Source organism: Garra rufa, chromosome 7, assembly GCF_049309525.1.
Source record: "Garra rufa chromosome 7, GarRuf1.0, whole genome shotgun sequence".
Classification (NCBI taxonomy): domain Eukaryota; kingdom Metazoa; phylum Chordata; class Actinopteri; order Cypriniformes; family Cyprinidae; genus Garra; species Garra rufa.
The window spans coordinates 32,245,884-32,267,289 of record NC_133367.1 but is presented as its reverse complement, the minus strand read 5'-3'; the positions used below and the strand labels follow the sequence as shown (position 1 = coordinate 32,267,289).

Here is a 21,406-nt window from a genome sequence, read left to right as displayed (position 1 = left end):
GACACTAAAGGCCTTTCCACACTGGGTGCGAAAAAACGAAACAAATAACGCACCTATTCCTACGGACGCTCCCACACAGACCGAGAACAATTGCACAATTGTTAAAGGAGTAGTTCACTTTCAGGACAAAAATTTACAGATAATGTACTCACCCCCTTGTCATCCAAGATGTTCATGTCTTTCTTTCTTCAGTAAGAAATGATGTTTTTTGAGGAAAACATTTCAGGATTTCTCTCTATATAATGGACTTCTATGGTGCCCCCGAGTTTGAACTTCCAAAATGCAGTTTAAATGCAGCTTTAAAGGGCTCTAAATGATCCCAGCTGAGGAAGAAGGGTCTTATCTAGCGAAATGATCAGTTATTTTCTAAAAACATTTACAATTTATATACTTTTTAATCTCTAAACAGAGTACACACAGAGCATTTGAGATTAAAAAGTATATAAATTGTAAATGTTTTTAGAAAATAACCAATCGTTTTGCTAGATAAGACCCTTCTTTCCTCGGCTGGGATCATTTAGAGCCATTTGAAGCTGCATTTTGGAAGTTCAAACTCAGGGGCACCATAGAAGTCCATTATATAGAGAGAAATCCTGTAATGTTTTCCTAAAAAAAAAAACATTTCCTTAACGACTGAAAAAAGAAAGATCTGAACATCTTGGATGACAAGGGGGTGAGTAAGTAATCTGTAAATTCTTGTTCTAAAAGTGAACTACTCCTTTAAGATGTGTGTGAACTTACTGTCGGAGAAAGGAAAGTGAGAAAACAAAGCTGGTGCTATCAATGTGTAGATACTGCAGAAAAACATCTATTTGTGGTGTTCAACTTTGATAATCGCCACAAAGTATGGGAAACGCTGAAATTTGTTCTTCACTTGCTGAAACTGACAACTTCTCAGTTGTTTACCATCTGGAATTGATTTATTTGCTTTTAAATCAAATTTTATGCAGTGTTTTAATACTGTGATTGCCAAGGTGTTCAAACTGGTTTTTAATCCAAAATCTGGTTTCTAAGGTGTTCTTGGTGGTTGCTAGGTAATTTCTTACTGGTCCACATGATATTTAATTATATATAACCATGTAGGATTTAATCAGTGTCAGTATTAATTGAGTTTTATACAAATACATATGCTGCACCATATGCTCACTTAACACTCCTGCATTAATGTACGGATATTACAAAGAATTGCATTAATCTCAATAAACTTTCCAGTAGCCTTATGTAAAATAACAAGCGCATCCTAAACATATAATACTCCGCAAATACAAAAATGCAGCATTCCACTTCTTCATCTAAAGGGCTGTTTTCTTTTAGCCAGCAACCATTGCATTTCCATAAGGAACCCAGTCTTGCAGTCTTGTGGGAGTCTGGCCCGGCCATCCATATTCCTGCTCGCCGCCTATTTATAGGCCTCCTTTACATTTTTCACTTTCACATTTTATAGGGTAATGATTATTTCTCAGCGGAAGTAAATAGCACAGCACAAATGGCCTCTGCATGTGAGGGCCGGCTTTGATTTATACCCACACACAAAGTAGTGCACAGGCCTTTGCCTTTAATACCTGACTCTATTTTACGGTAGGTCTCAGAGGAGCACACTTTTGAGAGCACTACAGATGCCCTACCTCTCTGCTTTGGGGTCGGAAACGCGCTACAGCAACGGCGTGCGCGCGTTTGTATCTCGTCCAAGTCGGGCTCCTTCAATCATCGCACACACAAACATTCGGTGCGGCGTAGGAGGCTGGAGTGCGTGCAGGTGTAATGATCCACTTTACGTCTCCTTGAGTCAAAAGGACGGGGCTCAGAGGAGCTGGCAGGGCAGCAATAGACCCGGGCCACCTCGGCCTACTGCCTATTGTGTGTGTCTTCTCGAGGGCCAGTTTGATGAATCAGTTCTGGGCTCGGGCTTTTGTGAGTGTGCCGTCAAGCCTGCAGGTGCTTTATAGTGGAGGGTCTGAGAGGGAACAGTTAATTACCCTGCAGGGGCGCGCATCTCCCTGAACGCTGTTTGATGTGCAGAGCTCGAGCGTGGTGAAGGGAGTCCTAAAGTGATGCAAATAATCCATTAGAGGTAACTCGACTAGCCTGTTTGTCTGAGCAAAGATGACCGATTTGAATAACATGGTACGCGGAATAAACATTTCCTCCAAACGCATTGAAAGCATTCAGACCTCTTATAGTTAATGAGAGGTTTTTAATGTTTATTGAAATGTGTTTTTTTTTTTATATATCTGTCTACAATGATTTTAGAACAAAAATTTTAATGTAACAGGATAATTATTGTTAACTAAATCTAAAGTTAAAACTAAAAGAAATGTACTAAAATACTAAAACTAAAATAAAATAAATAATTGGAGTCTTATTTACAAATTAATAAACTGAAAAAAATACAACAAAATTGAATTTGAAAACAAAAAAATAAAAATTTAAATATTGTTATATGAACAAAAACTAATAGTATATCAATGATGCTAATACAATACTAAATATACGAAAATAAAACGTAAATTAAAAACAGTTAACAACCCTTTTAATGTATATATACACAATATACATATATATAATAATATAGAACAATAAAATAAATATATGGATATCAGGGTTTGTACACATACTGTAAAATTAAATTCCAGGACTTTAAGACTTTTTTTTCCAGGACTTCAACCAGAGATCTTATCTTTCAAGTCTAAATTATTTATATATTTATTTATTTATTTATTTATATTTATATATTTATATATATATTTATATATTTATATATATATTTATATATTTATATATTTATATATTTATATATTTATATATTTATATATATATATATACACACACATATATATATATATATATACACACACACATATATATATATACACACACACACACACATACATATATATATACATATATATATATATATATATATATATGTATATAAAGTTTTTGGTTTTGTAAGAACTGTACACTGTAAAAAAAAAAAATTGTTGAGTCAACTTAAAATAATTTGTTACCCGGCTGCCTTACATTTTTAAGTTAAGTCAACTTGAAAGGTTAAGTTGTACTAAGTTACAACTTAGATATTTGGAGTTGATTCAACTTAATTTAAGGCAGTGGGTAACTTACCCAGCTTTTAAGTTCAACAAAGCAATTTTTTTTTTGCAAATTCCAAGTTATCACTTAGTACAACTTAATTGGCTAAACTTATTTGAATAGACTGAACTTACAATTTTAAGGCAGCAGGGTAACACATTATTTTAAGTTGACTCAACAAATACTTTTTTTTTTTTTTTTAACAGTGTACTGTCTTATTTTCTACTGTTTAAAACAAACAAAAAAAAAAAAAAAATCAGAAAAAAGGGCTAATCTGAATCAAATGATTCATGAACCCGCTCCGGAGTTCCGATTTAAATGAAAGGTTTGCGTTCCTGTTCTGAAAAATCATTAACGAACCATCATTTTAGATCAGGACTGCAAATTATTGACTTAGATTGTAACTTCGCGCATTGCGAATCAGTTGATTTAGATCGGGACTTCAAATCACGTATCGCGATTCATTTGATTTGAATCATTCAATTTGCAAAATGATTCATAAACCCATCTAAATCAAATGATTCGCGATATGCACTCCAAACTCCCGATCCAAGCCAAATGATTCGTGAACCCGCTCTGAAGTTCCAATCAAAATCAAATGCTTCGCGATTCGTGCTCCAAAGTTCCGATATGAATAATGATTTGTGCTACGCGAAGTCCCGATCTAAATCGAATGATTTGCGATTCACACTCCGAAGTCCTGATCTGAATCAAATAATGTGATATAGGACTGGGTATTGTGACCAATTCGGCGATTCGATTCGATTCTTATTTTTATGGTTTCGATTCGATATCGTTTAGCTATCAATATTTCATTTAAAATGTTAGTTTTGCAGACATGGGATCCATATTTTGATATAAATGCTGGTAACTGAAACTCTCCTACTTAAGTTTATTACTGAAATACACATCTACATTAATAATAGGGTGCACACAGTTGTATATTTTAAACAACTTTTATTTTAAATGAACACTGTAACAAGAAGTCATAAATATGTGCATCCATTGTACACCATGTAAACAAACTGCAAAATGCACATTACTGTAACAAAATAAAAAGACTGTAAATGTGCAACAGTAATATCTATTGAGAACTTCAAACATGTTTAAGAAATAGAACATTTTTCTAAACTCAAAACGTTCAAAACAGGCCCATCATAAAGCCCTTGTCTGTGTATACAAAACATTCTAACTGTCCATAAAACTAACAGTTCTTAACTACAGCCTAATCATTTTTGATCACCAGATTTTTCTGCAAAAAAAAAAGCAGCTGATGGTGACACCTTCAGGACGAGAGGGGAATATTCATATCCTCTTACGTGAAGCACGTGCATTAAGAATCGATTCGGGGATTTCCCGAATTGATATCGTTGCGTTAAACTGAAGATCGATTAAAATCGGAGAATCGATATTTTTTACCCAGCCCTAATGTGATACACGAAGTGCCGATCTAAATCAAATGATTAGCAATATGCACTCCAATGTCCCGATCAGAATAAAATGATTTGTGATATTTGTGATTTAAAGTCCCAATCCAAGTCAAATGATTCAAATGAAACCGCTGAAGTTTTGATCTAAATCAAATGATTCGCGCTCCGAAGTCCTGATCTGAATCAAATGATTTGTGATACGCAAAGTCCCGATCTAAATCAAATGACATGCTATACGCGATTTGAAGTTCCAATATGAAACAAATGAATCACGATCTAATTGGAGAGCTTCAAAACAGTTATTTTACGACGCAATGGTTTAACTGATTCTGAGTTTCGAAAACCCATCACTATGTGCTTTTTAAAATCATTACAAGCGATGTTGAAATTTGACAATAAATGACTCTTTCAATTTGTTTTGGGTTTTGCTAGTAAATCACATTAAATGAATGATCGAAGTCATGAGTTTGAATCAACTGGACCGGTTCACCTATTCCTCTTTTTGCGTCTTCAGTTATGTTTATACAACATTGTCAGAACTGCTACTGGCTTAGCTTTGATAGTTTTCTGACATTAACTGAAATAAGCGAAAAAGGTATGATGTATTTTTGAATTGCGTGAAAATATGTGCTTATTGAAAAAAAATTAAACACTTCTTTCATAGACACATTGTCTTTTAATGTACCTTTTTCCAGTACCTCTTCAGGAATATTGATACATTAAGGATTTTCCAGGCCTTAAATTTCAAAAAGTCAAATTTAAGTACTTCAAGCATCTTGTACAAACCCTGAAACATTTTGTATAACAAGTGCAAAATGAGTTTTGGTGGCACTAGTGGAAAAAGTGAGTGGTGAAGTGTCAGAAAATGTTAATAGATGGCCTAAAAAAAAATACCACCTGCCACATTTGAGACCGACAGGAAGTTGTTTTCAAAATTCTGGTACCAGTAGTCATGGTACATGCTAAGAGCTCTCAAGAGCGAAAGCCTGATTTGTAAGTGAATTATGAAAGAACATACCAGATTGCCATTCAGTGACAGAAACACATTAATAAAGTCACTGAACCGCGAAACAGAGAATAGATGATATACAGCACTTCTTAACACTGAGACATACAACTCATATACAGTTTCACTCTCAATAAACAATGATTGTCTTTAACTTGACAACCTTACATCTGGTCAAACTGGTTGATTTCAAGAACGGCCCATAGACTCACATTACAAAAACCATTTGATATTCTGTAACTGAATGTAATGTGCTAAGAAAAACAGAGTCAATGAGTTGTCAAGTGAATCAATGTTACTTCCTGATTGACTTCTGAAGAAAGCACAGCATAAAAGATGTTAATCTGATAGATCTCAGCTGGATCGCATGCACCTGCAGGCAGCTGTTTTCACAGTGTCTTGTAAATAAAAAAAAAAAAGTGTCATCAAGAACAGAATTGGAGGAAAAAAGCTATTTTCAGTGAAACACGAAAAGCTCTGATCTAAGAGGTGATACTGAATGAGATACCTCATTTAGCCCCAATTCTAAGTGGTACATGTTCACTTCCCAGAAAGCACTGCAATGAGTTCAGTGGAAAAAAAAGAAAGAAATGCTGGTAAGCATACTTTTTTCATTCAATCCCAACTAAATTAAAACATTTTTTAAAGGGTATCCGTTTAAAAGTTCAATCTGAAAATGTACGGTTTTACGCAACTTGTGCACAATATTTCATTAAATACAAAATATTAAAATGTGATTTTGAAACAATTCTATACTAAAAACGCACCAATTATAAAGTTCAAATAACTATTTTACCCAATATTCGAGTGACTTCTCATTCACTATTAGAAAGTATCAAGAATTGAAAAGCTCAATCCAAATAAAAATGTTCTATTTTACCCAGCAACTGTGTGCAACATTTCTTTCAATACTGAACATTAAATCTAAATAAAAGTTACCTATTCCCATATTTCCCCAATATTGCAAAACTCAAAAAAGTCAATACTGAAAATATCAATTAAAAAATTACATTTAAACAGAAATTGACTATTTCATCTAATATATGTGATTTCATTCAATACTAAAAAAATATGATCAGTCAAATATTGTTTAAATTTGACTAATTTCTCATTCAACATTAGAAATTATTAACTGATAGTAAGAAATGTACTATTTTACCCAATAACTCTGTGCGATACTTTGTTCAATACTGAAAATCTAATCTAATCTAAATAAAAATTAACAATTTCCCCCAATATTTGTAATACTGTCAAGACATTAAGTCAATACTGAAAGTACCACCAACTAAAAGGTTAAATCTAAATAAAAATGTGTTATTACATTCCTGATACTTTTAGTACTGATTAAAAAATTACATCTAAACAAAACAACTATTTTACCCAATATTTGAGCAATTTGTCATTTAAAATTAAAAAGAAACAACTAAAAAAAAAAAAGTTCAATCTAGGGATGCTCATTTCGGTTAATTTTCCTGACCGACAACCGCTGCTCGTTATCCGAACATTAACCGTTAACTGATAAAATTTGAATAATAAATTAGTTTAAAATAAAAATAGAATGCACGAGTATCTGTGATGATACATTAAAAATACAAACAAATGTTTTATTTTAACGTGCAAACAGCAGCATACAGAGCAACAACAAAAACTGTATTGATATATACTTAAATTATCACGCATCAGCAGCGCTTCTGAGAACAGAGAAAATCTGAATGAAAAAAAAAGAATAATATAAATAGGCCTCCACTAAATATGTATAAATTAAATAACTGCCTAATTAAGATGACAAAACTAAAACACACTGAATCCTTTTATGCACTTTGAAGAACTGTACCGGTCTTATTCTTCTCATCGGAAAAAAATATATATATACAGCAGGCCAGCCAATACCTCAGTGTGCCTAGTTTTTAACATGTCCACATGCTGTACGGATAGGCAGGACCGCTGCCTGTTAACTCTTAGATCCGCGAACAAAACACCATCACAAAAACCCTTTCAATTTGCGGTTCGGGACTTCCATCCACTGTCATATGCGTGAGGAGCAGCGCGTGTTTTACAGCGTTCAGCAATAGCCAATCACAGACATGTATGTTGATTTGATGATCAGTGGCCAATCAGAGGAGGCTATGTTACAATCCACTCACCAACCAAAGTGCCGATTTCAGTTTTGCTGATTTCTACACTTTCGCGAACTCTCTTATTAAAACAAAGAAAGTGTTGCCAATATATAAATAAGAGATTTATTGTGCAGTGTAAAGGTTATTTTATTACTTTTTAATAACTTTATGAGATTGCGATGAACTACTCTAGGATGAGTGATAGCTTTCCAGTGATTGTAACGGCAGCGCCTATTGCGCACTTTCTAGACTGTAATTCATTCAGAATTTGAATACATTCACTCACGGATTCACTCTCTGATAACCCAATAACGCCACTTGCCATTGAGTTGCATATACTACATCTGTTTACTAAGTAAAGGTGAAGCGAAATATGTCTGTACAGCCACACTGCATGTGTCGACACGCGCGCGTGAGTAAACAGATAACTTACAAATAGCATTATTTCTTTCACCATGCAGCAAATGTAAAAAAAAAAAAAAAAAAAAAAAAAAAAAAAGAGAATAGAAAAAACCCTTTTAAACCGTTTAACTGATAGTAATAATCGGTTAAAATTCTTACTGTCGATTAACGGTTAAACGGTCAATATGAGCATCCCTAGTTCAATCAAAATAAAAAATATACTATTTTACTCAATTTACTCAATACATCTTTCAATACTGAAAGTTAGGCCTAAATCTAAATAAAAGTCAACCATTTTCCCCAATATTTGCAATACTTAAGTCAATACTGAAAATATCAAATAAAAAAAGTTCAATTTACATACCAATTGACTATTTCATCCAATACCTGTGTGATTTCAATACTAACAAATATGATTCAAATTAAATTTAAACAAAACAACCAGTTCACCTAATATTTGATTGATTTCTCATTCAACATTAGAAAGTATCAACTAATAAGTTCAGTAAAAAAAAAAAAAATGTACTAATTAATAACTCAATTTGTCATTCAATATGAAAAAGAATCAACTGAAAAGTTCAATCCAAATAAAAATGTACTAGTACTGTAGGTTTTGGCGAGTTATCTCGCAAACGTAGTCTTAAATGAGTTAGAAATTCTTAAATGACCATAAAGCATCAGATCCGCGTCATGTGCATCAGGTTTTAAAGAGGCAGTGTGCTTTTAAAGTGAAACCTGCTGAAGTCTGCCATTGATGTTAATCAATGAAAAAACAGAAAACACTCGACTGCTCTAGTTGCCGATTAACTTTTGTAGCTTGAACGAAGATGAATCTGTATAGTTTATGAATATACAATTTATAGCTTATGTGAAGATTGTTTTAAAATCACTTAAATTAAAAGTTGTTATATATTTCAGAGCTTATTAAATGTTAAAAATAATGTCTTTCAATTATACTGTAATGTTGAATGGCTATAATTAATAGATAACGTTGAGGGAAAATGCATTATAATAGAGACAGGACAAATTAAAAAAAAAAAAAACATTGTAAACATGTTTAGTCATTGTAGTAGTAATAACTGCCTGTTTTTGCAAAAAGAGTTTTATGGCCTGTAAAAAAAAAAAAAAAAAAAAAAAAAAAAAAAAAAAAAGTCTGGTAAATTGTATCTGGTCACCGGCCATTGGCAAGTGTGGTAAAAAGTTAGTTTTAGGTCCTGTTTGCAAATACTTAGGAAATGATATTTGATAGTTTCAGTATTAACTTAATTTATACCGAAATTGACTATTTCATTTAATATTTTTGTAATTTCAATACTAAAACACCTAATATTTGATTGATTTTCCTCATTCAACATTAGAAAGTATCCACTGAATCAGTTCAGTTCAAATAAAAATGTACTACTTTACTCAATAACTCTGTGTGTTAAAGCTAAATAAAAGAAAATCACATCTTTACATTTTCTGCCGGTCTTAGTATACGATATAACTGCAGAAGAGTCAAGTTTTAAATAGGACAAATATTGAAACTTGTTAGTTATTTTTGAACGTGATGCTATTGGCCTCATAGGATTCAATGATCTATGCTAAACTATGCTAAAAGTGATATCACCAGAACAGGAGAACGACTGAATGGATTAAAAAAAAAAAAAAAAGAAAAAGACAAAAAACTCAACTTATTAACTCGAGAATGAGCCTATTTCTTAAAAAAAGTGGAGTGTTCCTTTAAAAAGTACAAATAGGTTACTAATCAGGATTGATTTAAGTTGTTTTGAGGATGTGAAACTTCTGTCATTAATTACTCATCCTCATGTTGTTCCAAACCCGTAAGACCTTTGTTCATTTGCAGAACACAAATTAAGAAATCTTTAAAGAAATCCAAGAGCTTTCTGACCATGCATAGACAGCAACACAACTGACACATTCAAGGCCAAGAAAGGTAGTAAGAACATTGTTAAAATAATCCATGTGACATCAGTGGTTCAACAAGAAATTAAAGGAAATCAAGACTAATATTTCACAGCCAACTATTTCAAACACTGAACAAATGTTTTCTTGCATGATACAACCTTGTTATTTGTGGCCTGCAGACCCCTGACCGTACCCGTGACCCTATGTGCTGCAGATCCCATCTCACGTGGTCTAATGAGGACTAAGCCATGTCACTGACCACAAAGTTCTCTAGCTAACCTCTGACCACAATGGGATGTGACAACTTCCACTTGGGGGCTAAATTCCTTTTATTTGCGGAAGCCAGAGGTCAAGCCCACCAGCTGCAATCACGCTAACAGGAGCCTACAGTCCTGAATACCCCTCCATCCCTAGCTCCTGGGCTCTTTCTTCTCAGCGTATGGAGCGACTAAAAGTTTGATGTCAATTTCAGTGGCGTCCCAGCAATCACCGAACGCACGCTACATTATTACCGTTATGCTCTGTATCACTCAGAACCAAAACAACAGATGTTGATCATGCTTCATTTCTCTGGAATATTCATGATGCAATAATCGGACGCATATCATAACACGATTTCTTCTGCGGCCTTTGACAGTTAGTCAACATCACGATTCAGTCGAGAAAAGACACGTTTTTTTTGTAAGTTTGAATGATACAGGCCAATAAACCATTTCAACTCCTTGGTCATGGAAAGAGTGTAATATCTCCAATGTTTTATATAAATCAATGTCAAAATTAGGGGTGAGCAAAATTAACATTTAACCAAATATGTGTGTTTGCAATATTTTAAGAAATAACAAGTACAACCTAACTTAAAATTAAACTATTTTACCCAACATTTTGGCGCGAAAGTAAAAGAAAATAAATAAATAAAAATTCAATCTAACCTAGTTTAACCAATATTTATGTGCAGAATTTCATTCAATACTAAAACGTATCAATTAAAAGGTTCAAGCTACATAAAGATACTATTTCAACCAATATTTGATATTTGTGTGCAACATTAGCATTTAAAGAAAAGCATAGATTAAAAAGTTCAAGTTACATGAAATTTGAACTAATTTAACAATATTTATGCCCAATATTACATTCAATTCTAAAGTTTGAATTAAATTTCATAAAAAAAAAAAAAATACTTACTTAACCATATTTGTTTACCACATCTCATTCAATACTAAAAAGTATCAATTAAAAAGTTCAAGCCACATTAAAATGTATTACAATTCTAACCAATATTTAAGTGCAACATTTTAGCATTGAAAAAGTATCAATTAAAAGGTTTAATCTACATAAAACTTTCACAATTTTAACCAATGTTTAAATGCAACATTTTAGCATTAAAATAAAGTAACAATTAAAATGTTCAGTCGACATACAAAATACTATTTACCAATATTTCTGTGCTAGATTACATTCTATACAAATTTAATGAAAAAGTTTAATCTATATAAAAGTTACTTTTTAACCAATATTTTGTGCGACATTTCATGCAACACTAAAAAAAAAACAATTACAAAGTTCAAACTACATAAAATTGTACATTAACCAATATTTAAGTACATTTTAGTATTAAAAAAAGCATCAATTAAAAGGCTCAATATACATTAAAAATATACCATTTTACCAATATGTGTGTGCAACATCTCATTCAATACTAAAAAAAGTTTTAATCAAGCTACGTAAAAATTATACTGTTTTAACCAATATTTAGTACTGTATGAAAGGTCTCAATTAAAAGTTTTCACTTCAGCTAAACATTTTGTTACTAATAATATTAGTAATGAAAAGCACTAATATTACAATATTAAGAAAGTTTCAATCAAACAGTCCAATCTGCATAATAATGCACTATTTTACCCAAAAAATGTGCTAAATTTACTCGATTCCTAGTATCGATGTCAATAAAGTCAACCATTTAGATGCCAAACATATTTATTCTGTCTTTTTACAAACCATTCTGCCGCAGCTGAACAAAAATCAGCAGCCTACAGAAACATTTGGCTATGGTTTTAACTAAATTACTTAATGTAATTAATTTCAAACATTAAATCATTAAATAACAAGTAAACATCAGTGATAAAATAAGAAAAAACAAATCAATTAGCAATAGCATAAACACAACTGAACAAATTTCAGGTACAAAAATTGAAATCAAAAGCTTAACTACATAATTTTCTTTTTACAAATAAAATAATGATTCATCCTCATTAAAAAGTTACGAAAGATCAATCAAAAACAGTTAATGACTTTTTGTTCTTTGATTAACATTAATGACAGGCTGGAACCAGTTCTCAATACCCAACCCTACTAGTCATTGGTTAACTGTCCTGTATAATATCTGCCAAAAATCTATATAAAATGCCAACTTTACTAATTAACTAGTAGCAATTAAAAGTGACAAAAGAGAGAGAATTCAGCCATGGTGACTGTGAACCGAACAGAAGTCACAAAGGGGCACTCAGTGGGGCCGTTTATTGATGTTGGCCGTTCTTGCAGTGAGGAGCTCTCAGAAACCCTGAGAGGACTATTCTCCACCACACCTACTACCATTAGGGACTTCCCTTCTCTGAACTCCTTCTACGCTTCAATTCATCAATTGCCCTTCACCTCTTTCATGAAAATACATCTGTAAAACTCAAACCATCTTATACCACTATCAGCCGGCGCTTCTTCCTCAGAACACAGAGCAGAACTTAAAGAGAATGTCTTTGGTGAATCTTTAATGGGGCGCAAAGGATCTGCCCTTTTCATGCGAGATAAGGGTGCTGAAAAAACCCTGTAGTTGTACGAAGATCGTAAGGCTTGGTTTGCTCTGTACTGTATGTGAAGGCTTATGCCACATTCACACAGTGATTTCACCATTGAAGATTGGTGTAATATTAGTGGCCAAAGGTAGCTAAGAAATCAAATTTCATTGGTGTAAATGTAATATTTCAAACTAAATGTTTGAAAAAAACAAAAAACAGTAATTTTTAGTGAATCAAAAATATGCAGCAGAATAAGTGTAGTCTAATTCATGGATGAATGACTCTTGAATCAAAAACATATAGAGCAACCAGTCTAGACAGAATACTGAATCAAATGACTCTTATGAGCTAATTCCTTTACTGAATAGTAAAAAGAAAATCATAGACAGTACTGGGTAGTAACCAATACATTCCAAAATATTGCAAACATACTTTTAATTAGATTATATTATACTATATATATTATTTTAATTTTACACTTATTATTTGATTCATTATTAGCTTTCATTAAACTTTCAAACACCAATTTGGGAAACTTTGATGTAATATGATGCTTAAGGCTGTTAATAAAAATTGGAAATGTATTTTCTTTCTCTTTGTATTTTCATATTGATATGTTATAAGTAGGGCTGGGACACGATTAATCGCGATTAATCGCATCCAAAATAAAAGTTTATGATTGCATACTGTATGTGTGTGTACTGTGTGTGTATATATAATGTATGTATAAATACACACACAAACATGTATATTAAAGAAAACTGAAAATAAAAATTAAATTAAAATAAATAAAATATTTATAATTCTATATATAATCTAAATTAAATACAAATATAACTATCCACACATATAAGTATTTTTTAAAGGCTTTACATGTATGTGTGTGTATTTATATATACATAATAAATATACACAGTAAACACACATTTAGTATGTTAACATAAACTTTTATTTTGGATGCGATTAATCGTGTCCCAGCCCTAGTTATAAGATTATCCTATTCAAATCAATGTAATAAAGGGTTAAAACAAAAGCAATATATAAGTAATCCAAAATTAATCTGTTTATATTACCTAAAATGTGTAATGTAATCGATTATGCGAAACTGCCTACTTTTCTTCAGAAAAGTCCTTCAAGTTAAATTATTTGGTTTTTCAGCATTTTTGTGTATTTGAACCCTTTTTAACAATGGGGATTCCATCACACTGAGGACAACTGAGAGACTCAGATGCAACTATTACAGAAGCTTCAAATGCTCACTGATGCTTCAGAAGGAAACACAATGCATTAAGAGTTGGGGAGTGAAAACTTTTGAACAGAATGAAAATGAGTATATTTTTCTTATTTTGCCTAAATATCATTTTTTTTTTTTAGTACTGCCCTTCAAAAGCTTTAGAAGATACTTAAATATTTCCCAGAAGCCAAAATACGTTACATTTACCCTGATCTTCAAATTAATAATGTCACAATTCTTAACAATATGCAACAATTCTTAATGCATTGTTTCCTTCTGGAGCATCAGTGAGTGTTTGAACCTTCTGTAATCCTTGTATATGAGTCCCTCAGTTGTCCTCAGTCTGACAAGATGGATCTCAAAATCATACAGTCATTGTTGGAAATGGTTAAAATACACAAAAATGTTGATAAACCAAATAATTTGTGGAACCTGAAGGATTTTTCTAAAGAACATCGGGCAGTTTAATGGTTTATGACAAACAAGGGACTTATAAACAACTATCACTAAAAAAAAATAAAAAAAAAATAAATACAGCTGTCGATCATTCAGGTAACAACACAGTATTAAGAATCAAGTGTGTGTAATCTTTTGAATGGCATCATTTTTATAAACATTTTATGCGAATTACCTACTTCAGGTCAGTACTAAATAAAAAAAAATAACATGGATTTCATATGATCCCTTTTATTTTGGTAAAATAGTTAACATTTTGCAGATTCTGCGAGGTGTATGTAAACTTTTGACCTCATATATGAATTCCATACTCAGCCCTACTGAGTATAAATAATATAAAAACATTTAGATTTATTAGCAAATGACAGAATTTAGAAAGGTCAAGGCAGCACAAAAATCCATTTACTTTAGAATACTTAAGAAAATCTGCCAGTTTCAACAAGACAAGCTAATTAATGATCATGTTGGCAATGAATGCTGAATAATTGCTAACTTTTTTTTATAAATCTCAATTCAAATATCCAAATTAGCTGCTTAAAAGTGCATCCATTTTGCCAAAATGCCAGTCCTTTCTGCTTATTTCGTCTCAATAATCTAGTTAATGTTTTTAGAAAACTCACGTCTTTTAAAGTCCATCCAATTCCTCTAGTAAAGGCAGCAGATATTGTCTTGTGTTCCTACTATTGTTGTAGGTTTAGTGGACAAAGTCGACAAATGGTCAAGACAAATGACACAGTAAAAAAAAAAAAAAAAAAAAAAAAAACACTTTGGAGATCATAACCGTGCATTAAAAACACATTTGGCAACATCAAAACATCAATATTAATGAGATTCCCTGGGAAATTTTTGGCCAAGGCCGGCGCGAATAAAAGCACGGCGCAGCGCACGGTTTGACCCGGAGACCTGGAGATAGTAACGTGACAGACTCCTTGTTCAAAGAAACTGGCCTGCTTTCATCTCCGGCTTTTTCCCGAGCTGCACTGGCCCAGGCCATCTGCTTTATTCTAATACGGGGCTTAAAGATGCTGGGTTTTTTTCAAGGCTTCCCAAGTACGATAAACAGCCTTTATGTTGCTCACCCCTGTTTACAGCATGCAGTATGCTGTGCTGTAAAATATTCACTGTTAAACTGTCAACGATGCTGGCCACTCGCCCGGCCTTCACAGTATGGTGGCACTCGCCCTCGGTTTACGGCCCCTCGGCCCCCCACCAATACCTGCTTGCGGCGGGGCCGGGGAACTGGCCCACTTCTCGAGACCTTCCAGAGCAGTTCAAACGCCCCGCGAGCTTCCAGGCTTGGCTTCAGACACATGTAAAGTTTTTTTTATTCACTGCCCTGCAAAGGCACCGCCAAAGGTTTTCGAGTTCCAACTTGGCACGACTTCTGAAAAAAAAAAAAAAAAGCCACAGCTTCCTCCTACAGCTCTCGAGCCGGCTGTTTGTTTCCATGACTGATTGAGTGCAGAGAGCAGGGTCCTGTCGCGCAAAATCCCGGAACGAGGGGGTGTTACGTCTCACTCCAGCCACAGACCTCGACAGCCCTTGGGCCGAAGAAACTCGGCGGAAAGCTGATGAGTGTTAGTATGCCAGGCTGGCGTGCCAGGCTATTTGCAACACTAGGGGTATTGCGTATTAAGAGAGACAGGCTTTCAAAACAAACGGCCTCTTGCCTTCTCTCCGTGTCATCCTGTGTGAAATATTAAGTGTCGTTTGCAGCGAGGACGTAGGAAATGCCGATAGCGGGACGTACGAAGACACTGAGGTTGTTCTTTTGGATCACGGCGCATATTTACTCAAGTTTTCACAGATTTTTGTGACAAACGCAGGCTGTCAGCGTCTCCATTACTGTGTTTACAGGGGCATATGCATCGTGTAATTATGCCACGAAAGAGTTCATTTCCTCAGGAAATCTAAAGCAATGAGAGAGGCGAAAAAGGATGGGATGTGCAAAGAGGAAAACTCAAATTGTGTCAGATCAGCCTAAAATTTTATTTGTAATGACATGTTGATAAAGGCAATATCATGAAAATATATACAAGTCCAAATGAGTCAATGAGTTTTTTTTTTTTGTCTTTTCCAAATATCATCTTCTTCAATAATGATTATAACCATATAATATCTATCCTTGAAACACCTATCACTCGACCAAAATGAGTTTTGCAATGGCCAATACCATATCTAGACGGTTGATTGGCTGGTATGTTATATTATGAATAATGTCCAATGAGACAGACATTTTTTTTTTTTAAATAAGGAAATTAAATTTAAAACATTAAGGCCCAGTTTCATAGGGAAGACTTAAGACCTAAGCCAGGATTAGGTCATAGTTCAATTAAGACATTTATGTAGTTTTTATAAACATGCCTTAGAGAGAAAAAAAAAAAACCTAACTGGTGCACATCTTGAGCAAAAACAAAGGCACTGATATATTTTAAGGTCAGTCAGTACAAGTTTCGTTCAGATGAAACAGCTCAGACTTACATTTTAGTCTAGGAAAGACAATTAGTCTTTGCATAGACTATTAGTCTATGCAAAAACATGCTCATATAAACTTACTGCAATACTGAATGACTTGCTGAATATTGCAATATTGAGTGTTGAGTGGCTGATATGTTAAGCTATATTATTAATCATTATTTTTTAATGATGTTGAATGAAACAACAAATTAAACTGATTAAATTAATTACACAATAATTGCTTTCAAGACATTTTTAGACTATAGAAGGTATGCATGTGGAAACTGCTAAATCATAAAGAGAAGGACTTAGTAAGCAGGAAAGGGTGCAATATTTTGACAAACCAAAGGTAATAGGTGGTAAAGATATGTACAAGCAGTATGAATAAAGATATTAGCCTAATATTTCACAAACCTGGCCGGAAATGATAAGAACAAACTTGAATATTGTCAAGATTCTTGCCCAGGAAATCCTGGTTTAGTTTGGCCAACCACAAAGTTTTTTGCTCTTTTCCTTGATTTGTTAAAAGTTTTGGCAGTCTACAGTACTCCAAATGTTTTTCCCAGGCTGCCCGATTAGTACAGCCCGAAACATGACAAAAGTTGACCATTTTCAGCAGCAATAATAAGCAAAATATGCAAGTTTCGTTTGGTTCAGTGGCATTGTTTACATTCACCTTTAAAGTATATAATCTTCTCCTAAAGAACTTTTGAGTGTGTAGCAGACGAGTAAGCAAGTTTTGGCATATACTACAACATCATAAGTGCCTTTAATGGACCCTGCTTTTGCATCCTGTCACCATCACATGTCAATCATCTCAGTCAGCTAAAGTCCTCACATACACACTTAATTCACACATCGATTTTTCTTATTAATACACCCGTTTTCATTTCAAACACTATTTAGGTCAACCAGCATGTGAATTGGTCCATCATCAGTGCTACAATCTATCCAACAAATGGGGTATTTTGAGTTTTAAACTTTTTTTTTTAAGATGTTCACTCCATATTTTGCAAAACTGAGAATTGTGTCATAATCTCATGTTGCTTCATGTGGTACGACTTCCTTTCTTCTGTGGAACTCAAATAAATGTTAGCCAGAATGTTGTGACTGACAACTTTGGTCCTGCTTTACTATCATTGCATCGTCTTTCATACAACGACAGCCAAAAGATGACTCAGACCTCGTTCTAATATCAGATTTTGTGTTTCACAGAAGCACAACACGTGTTTGGAAAGACATGAGAGTGAGTAAATGATAGCTTTTGGAGTGAGCTACACTACCAGTCAAAAGTTTTTGAACAGTAAGATTTTTAATGTTTAAAAAAACTGTAAAAATATATATATATTTTTTACCATTTAAAATAACTGTTTTCTATTTAAATATATTTTAAAATGTTATTTATTTCTGTGATCAAAGCTAAATTTCAGCAACACCACTCCAGTCTTCAGTATCACATGATCCTTCAGAAATCGTTCTAATATGCAGATTTTTTTTATTTATTATTATCAATATTTAAAACTATTGAGTACATTTTTTTAAAGACTCTTTGATTAACAGAGAGATCCAAAGATCAGCATTTATCTGAAATAAAAAGCTTTTGTAACATTATACACTACACCATTCAAAAGCTTGTCAGTATTTTTTTTTCGAGCAAAAGAAGATAAAGACATTTATAATGTATAACAGAGATTTCTATTCCAGATAAATGCTGTTCTTCTCAACTTTCTATTCATCAAAGAAATGTTTTCAACATAATAACAATAATAAATGTTTTTGAGCAGCAATTCAGAATATCAGAATGATTTCTGAAGGATCATGTGACACGGAAGACTGGAATAATGATGCTAAAAATTCAACTTTGAAACCATAAAAATAAAATACATTTTAAAATATATATTTAAATAGAAAACAGTTATTTAAATAGTAAAAATATTTTTAAAAATTTACTGTTTTTGCTATACTTTTAGGGTTGAATTTTCCAAATTTTCCATAAGCTTTCCAAAAATCACAGGAAGATTCTAAAAAAATCCTGAAATGTTTCCGAAATTTACTGGAAATTTTCCACATTTCTGCAACCCTACTTTGGATTAAATAAATGCAGGCTTGGCAAGCAGAGACGACTTCAAAAAAAAAAAAAAAAAATCAATAAAAACTACTGTTCACAAACTTTTGAGTAATAGTGTATATGCAACAACAAGCTAATCCACAGCCATTATTATTATTTTAAACATTTTGTGCTGATTCATTGTCTAATGTGAATCTGACAAACTTCCACTGGGTTTTTAAAGATTAAATATTCCTTAAACTCTTAATACCCTCTTGAACGTCTAACATAATACACAATTGAGTGCCAAAAAGACGTAATAATAAACTTTCCTCCTGAATCACTTATGTCATGGTTAATATTATGAATAGAGTTCATCAAGAGCACAAACAAGTACCAACGCGTTGTTGTCAACAGCTGGAAAGTGTTGCCAAAGTAAGAAATACATCACACTAGCAAATAAACGGCTTATTTGTGACTCTTCTACAAGAAACCAAACATTGAATAACTTTGTTATCTATGTTTAAGACTATTATCAGACAGTGTCAGAAAAATTACGAGTGAATTTCTCCTCACATTTCTAGTGCATGTGTCACTCTGACAGACGTTAGCTTAGCACGAATGCTCTAACCGTGCCGTGTCACAGCTAAAAACACAACCGACACTCTTTAAAACACCTTCAAACTAAGTTTAACAACAAGGGAAGTTACTGTCAGAATGAACAAACCTTTTTTAACCATTAAAACAAATAATTTAGATGTTTGTCTCTGGTGTCTCTTGTCTCTACCGCCACAGCAGCATTAGCCTAGCGCGCTAACTCAAACTAGCCCAAAGTTCTGTCAACTTTTCCTCAGATCTTTATGTTGCAGCCTCGCAAAGCATATTTATCGTTTACACAGTTCCTCATCGACTCAAGATGTCCTTGTTGCGTGATTGTAAACTGGAAAAGTGTCACGATAAGTTTTGATGTGGACAGGAGGGAATGAAGCTAAACTCTTACCAGGAAGTGCCAGCTGAGCTTCAATCGCGCTGAACTGGAGCTGGCGCCGAGGATGAGGATGAGGATGAGGAGAGTGATGGTGGTCTCTCAGTCCGTCAAGGTCGAGCTCCCGTTGAGTTCCTGCGCGACGCCGCAATACACACGCGAGCTGTTTGCGCGCGCCTTCAGAGCGTGTGTGGGTGTGCGTGTGCGCGCTCCTTAATTTAACACGCCATTCCAGACCTGTGTGCGTTACACACATCCCAGCATGAGGGGCGGGAAACTTCACACAGGCCAGTAACTTTAGGGAATACGGAAGGATGCTATTCGATTCTGTTTTATCTCTTTTCACACTGCTCGAATCTGTTTTGTTCTTCAAGTTTTACCTCAAGTCTATACTCTTCTGCTCTATTTTCCATACACGTTCTTGTGAATTCACTACAGTTTTGTTTACTCTGTTCTTTCCACTTCAGTTCTATTTTGTAAATTAAGCTTCAGTGTTACCTCATTTACCCCATTACCTCAGTCTTGTGTTCTCAGAAATAATGGTACAAAAGCTGTCTCTGGGGCAGTATGTTTTCAAAAGGTGCAAATGTGTATAATTTGCGAGTTAATATATGTACACTTTAGGTACTAACATGTACAGTTGAAGTCAAAAGTTTACATACACCTTGCAGAATCTTCAAAATGGTGTTTTTTTGTTTAGTGATAGTTGTTCATGAGTCCCTTGTTTGTCCTGAACAGTTAAACTGCCTGCTGTTCTTCAGAAAAGTTCTTTAGGTCCCGCAAATTCTTTGGTTTCTCAGATTTTTTGTGTATTTGAACTCTTTCCATTAATGCCTGTATGATTTTGAGACCCATCTTTTCACACTGAGGACAACTGAGGGACTCATTTGCAACTATTACAGAAGGTTCAAACGCTCAAAGATGCTCAAAAAGAAAAAAACGATGCATTAAGAGCTGGGGGTTAAAACTTTTGAAATTTGAAGATCAGGGTAAATTTACCTTATTTTGTCTTCTGGGAAACATGTACAAATCTTTTGTAGCTTCTTAAAGGCCAGTACCAAATGAAAAAAATATATATATTAAGGCAAAATAAGAAAAATATACAGTACACATCTTCATTCTGTTCAAAAAGTTTACACCCCTGGCACTTACGCTCTCAGAAATAATGGTACAAAAGCTGTCTCCGGGGCAGTATGTTTTCAAAAGGTACAAATGTGTATAATTTGCGAGTTAATGTGTACACTAACATGTACAGTTGAAGTCAAAAGTTTACATACACCTTGCAGAATCTGCAAAATTATGTTTTTTTTTTTGTTTTTATTTTGTTTTTTTGTTTAGTGATAGTTGTTCATGAGTCCGTTGTTTGTCCTGAACAGTTAAACTGCCTGCTGTTCTTCAGAAAAGTTCTTTAGGTCCCACAAATTCTTTGGTTTCTCAGCATTTTTGTGTATTTGAACCCTTTCCATTAATGCCTGTATGATTTTGAGA

The 21,406-nt window shown here is 33.6% G+C and overlaps 1 protein-coding gene across 1 annotated transcript in view; it reads right to left on the bottom strand.

Moving 5' to 3' along the window:
* nek7 (NIMA-related kinase 7) overlaps positions 1 to 20,150 on the bottom strand; it is a 102,600-nt gene extending 82,450 nt beyond the window's left edge. Inside the window, exon 1 of the mRNA XM_073844147.1 lies at positions 19,934 to 20,150. The gene's annotated coding sequence lies outside the window, so the exon portion shown is untranslated. The remainder of the gene's footprint in view (positions 1 to 19,933) is intronic.
* Between the last annotated feature and the right edge of the window lie 1,256 nt (positions 20,151 to 21,406).